Source organism: Choloepus didactylus, chromosome 3 (genome assembly GCF_015220235.1).
Source record: "Choloepus didactylus isolate mChoDid1 chromosome 3, mChoDid1.pri, whole genome shotgun sequence".
Classification (NCBI taxonomy): Eukaryota; Metazoa; Chordata; class Mammalia; order Pilosa; family Megalonychidae; genus Choloepus; species Choloepus didactylus.
This window is the reverse complement of record NC_051309.1, coordinates 219,777,060-219,782,000: the sequence shown is the minus strand read 5'-3', so window position 1 is coordinate 219,782,000 and position 4,941 is coordinate 219,777,060.

Genomic DNA, 4,941 nt, shown 5'->3' with positions numbered 1-4,941 from the left:
AATTTCAGTCATATGCAATTGACAATGCTTGACCATTTTTGACCTACAATAGCTTCAATTTCATGTTATTCAACCTAATAAAATGCTTTGGAATTAGAGGAAATTACCAAAGTTTAGAGTATAGATAGAAAAGAGCAACAAGGATGGGAATTTGAAATGGACCTACCTTAAAAGGTTGGAGAAAAGATGAGGAGGAACCAGCAAAGGAGATAAATATGGGATGTTCAGTGAGGAAGAAAGAAACAGCTGTTCTGGAAGCCAAGAAAAAAATGTATCAATGCAGAGGATGTGATCTTTAAGACAGATGCCAGTGATAGATTCTATAAGATGAGAATTAGTCATTAAATTTATCAATATACAAGTCATTGGTGACCTTGACATGATCTTTTCTTGATGGAATTACAGGGATTAAAGCATAAATAGAGTAGCTTAAGACAGAATGGTTGGGAGGAGAATTGGAGATCACACTTTTAAAAAAAACTTTGTCATAAGGAAAAGTACACAAAAAAGTTTGGTGAAAGAGGACTTGAAGTCAACACAATATTTTTTTGATATGGCGAAATGCATGTTTGTGGATTGAAATGATCCAACAGAGAGGAGAAATTCTGTGATGCTGGAACGATAAGGGACAATTGCTAAAGCAATGTTCTTGGATTGGCAAGAGGAATTGACTTTAGTGTACAATTAAAAGAACTGGTCTTACAAAGCAGCACATGCAGTTTAACTACAGTAACTAAATAGAAGACAGACGCTATGGTCAATAGTTTGGAAATTGTAATGATAGGAGCACATGGGTGTCCTCGTCTAATTGTTTCTGTTTTGTAATGAAAAATAAAGCAGTTGAGCATGAGAAGGAAAGGGAAGGTGTATTGGAGATTGTAAAGAATGTATGGAATGGTCACCTAGGTGATTCCAAGATTGAATGGCCTAGGGAAGTGCAGAAAGACTGCCTTTTGAGGATGGTGGTCATGAATTTAAAGTGAGGATACCCACCATGGTGTCTGCTTTTCTCCAGCCATGTGCTGCAGCATGTGGGCATATGGTAGTAGGAGGGAATTGCATTTAATCCAGGTTAAGGTTTTCAGGTGGATAGGATGAATGAAGAGAAGAGCAACTGAGTGAAGTGTATCCATAAAAGAATAATTATTAATATAATGGAAATGTAGGATCTAAGCTGTGTAAGGAAAAGAGTGAGGATGTACAGAAGGGCAAGGAGAAAGTGAAAAGGTGGAAGGATCAATGGATCTAAGGGCATTCAGAGCTGGGGTACTAAAAGCAGTAAGCTGAAGTTGGCGATCAGAGAGTGGGATGTTTAAGATTGAGAATATGGAGGAGATGTAATTATGAAGCCTAGGATATGACTATGAGAGTGAGTGGCTGAGGTAGTGGTGAAGATAAGGTTATGGATGAGAGAAGGTCAAGTGGCAAAGAGGCCACATATTGGAAATATCATCAGTGTAGATACTGAAATAATCAGGAGTTAATCCAGGAATAAGCTTATTTCATTCTTGGACAAGACAATTGAATATTTTAAGGATGGCAGTGTACTTTGCAGGTTAAAATGCAAATGCATTGAAAATCCCAAAAGGTCTTTTTTGGAATTTGAAAGCATAAATAAGAAATCTTCTGTGAAAATGAAATGGCTATGAGTCACACAAAATTTTTGAAATTAAAAGTACTAAGAGAGATTTACACTACTAGATATTGAAATATACTATCATTTACTATAACAACAAAAGAACAATAAAAGGAAATAATGTGGTAATGTTTGCAATTTAACAGAGATATCAATTTAACAGAATAAATAACTTAGTACTAGATAAGGGTATATTGGATTTACTGTATGATAAAAGTGGCATCACACATAAATATGCTGAGAAAGGTTTATTTAATAACTGAATCTAAGATAAATTGTTAACCGTTTGGAAGAAAATTAGACTCCATAACTATATCAAAATGAAATTAAAAAAAGAATTACTTGGAAAAAACAAACCATAAAAAAGTAGAAGGTAATCCAAGAGAATTATATTTTGTATCTTAATATAGGAAAGGGACTTTTTCAGCAATAGGATTGACATTTTAAAAAGGTTACTCTGGCTACTGTGTGAAGAATGATTCAGAAGCCTACGATGGAATCAGAGATATAATTTGGTGGGCTATTGCAATGTGCAGGTGAGAAATGAGGGTGCCGTGCACGAAGGTAGCTGTTCCTGATGCAGAGAAAAATGCACAGATTCAAGATGTGAATCAGAAAATTATACCCCAAGCTCCAATTATCAATCTCATCCAAAATTACTTTCCTAAGATTGTGAAAACCACTCATAAAATTAGTTTGAATTTTTCCTCTATATTTTAGTTTTTCTTTATTTGTGTTATGTTATGTAATGTGCCTTATCTCCACCACCTCATCAATTATAGACTCACAGGAAGTTGCAAGAAGAGTACAGTCCCTTGCATTCTTCAACCATCTCCTCCTTACCCCGTTAACCTCTTTCATAGCTGTTGTAAAAGCAGAAAGTCTAGTTCACTAGACTAGAAATGTTAATGGGAGTTCACCAGTTTTATGTGCACGTAGTGTGTGTCTGAGTGTGTGTGCTTATAGTTCTAGGCAGTTTACCACTGGTATAGATTCGCATAACCACAATTACCAGCAAGACAGAACTGTTCCATAGCCACAAAGAATCCCCTCGGGCTATTCCTTTATAGTCAGTCCCCACCTCCAATCCCTATCTCCTGGCAACCGCTAATCTGTTCTCTATACTTTAGTCATCTTGAAAGTGCTATGTAAGTGGACTCATATACTATGCAACCTTTGCAAATTGGCTTTTTATACTCAGCAAACTGCCCTTGAGATTGGTTTGTCTATTCCCCACCCCCAAGAATCAGCTCCTGGATTTATTGATTAACTATCAACTTTATGCTTTCTAATTTTAATAATTAATATTTGTGTTTTTAATTTTGAGACTGTGATCTTTTCTCTAAGAACTGTTTTTAGTCACATCCTATTTGACTTGTTGTGCAATATATCATTATTTCTGGATATGCAACAATCTCCATTTTTATTTTCTTCTGTCACACAAGAATGTTTTAAAGGGTAAGTGAGAGGGTTTTCTGTTTCATGGATCTCTTCTTAAAACACCATTTTATTGCAATGTGCTCAGAGAATATACTTGGTACTTCTTTTATTCTGGATCTTATATTGATGTTTTCTTTACAGCTTAATATATATTAAAATTTTGTGAAGGTTTCATGAACACTCAAAAGGAAGATACATTCTCTACTTTAATAACAGTTCAATTTGTATCCACTATATATCTACTTATTAATTATTTGTTATTTGGTGCTTTTATGTCTTTTTAATTTAACTTTATTTTCCAATTCATCTGTCATGGATAGAGGTAAGGAAAGAAGTCTTTTTCTGCCAATGTTTCTGTCTGTTTTACTTTGCTTTACTGTCTTCTAGCTTTAGCTATTTCTTTGGAGAACTCTCAGGCCATTTTCCATTTTACTCTTTCATAGCTCGTTACATCTTTTGACTGGCTATCTTAAGGATAATTCCTTCATTTTTGATGTCTATTAACTTTACTAGGATGGGTTTCAAGGTTGACCATTTTGTAAATGCTTCCCTAGGTATATCCTGCCCTTTATTCTGAATATTTGGATCTTCTTTTATTTCTAGAATATTTCTTAAATTATAATTTTAAATATTGGTATGTTTCAGGATTTTGGTATTCTTTGGAACATTCCATTTTATTTACATTGCATTGCATCAAGACTCCCACTCAGTGTTTTTTGGAAATCACTCTAAGTTAAATGGTATATGACTACTTTATTCTTTTTGGTAGAAGCACATTATTTATTCCATGACATGTATATATCATAACTTACTCAGCCATTCCTTTATCCAATGACTTGACTTTATTTTCTCTTTACTATCTTTTTTAAAAGTCAGATTTATTTAAGTACACCTTATGTACACTAAAATTCACCCTTTTTGCTATACAATTCTATGAATTTTGACAAATGCATAGTAGTGTAATCACCATCATGAACAAGATATGGGACATTTCCATACTCCAAAAAGTTATCTTACTTTCCATTTGTAGTCAGTCCTCTGCACCTACTCTCAGGTCATCTGTTTTCCTCCTGATAGTTTTACCTTTTATAGGATGCATATAAATGGAGTAACACATCATGTAGCCTTTTGAATCTGGTTTATTTCACTTTCCACAATGCATTTGATATTGATTCATGGTGTTGCATGTATTAGGACTTCATTCCTTTTAATAGCTGTGTTGTATTTCATTATATGGATATACTGTAGTTGTATATCTATGTACAAGTTGATGAAAATTTGGGTTGATTCCAGTTTTGGCAGCTATGAATAAAGCTTCTATGAGCATTCAGGCTGCGGTTTTTGCGTGAACATATGTTTTCATTTCTCTTGAGTAAATAATGAGGAGAGAGATTGTGAGGTGATATGTTAAGGATGTATTTAACCTTATAAGAATTCACCAGATTGTTTTCCAAAGTGGCCAAACCATTTTACAAACCTGGTAGCGCAGTATGAAAGTTCTTGTATCTCTCTATACTTGCCAGCATTTGGTATTGTCAGCTTTAATTAAAAAAATTTAACCATTCTAATAAGCATGCAATGAAAGCTCATTATACTTTTAATTTGCATTTCTCTAATAACTAATGGTGTTGACCATCTTTTCATGTGCTCATTTCATATCTTCATGTCTTCTTTGGTGAAGTATCTGTTCAAAGCATTTCCCATTTTAAAAATTAGGTTATTTGTTCTCTAGTAATTGAACTGTGAAAATTCCTTATATATTGGTGGGATATGGATTGGGATTGCATTGAATCAATGGATAATTTTGCAGGTAATTACAGGACCTAAATATTGAGTCTTCTAACCAATGAAAATGGCATACCTCC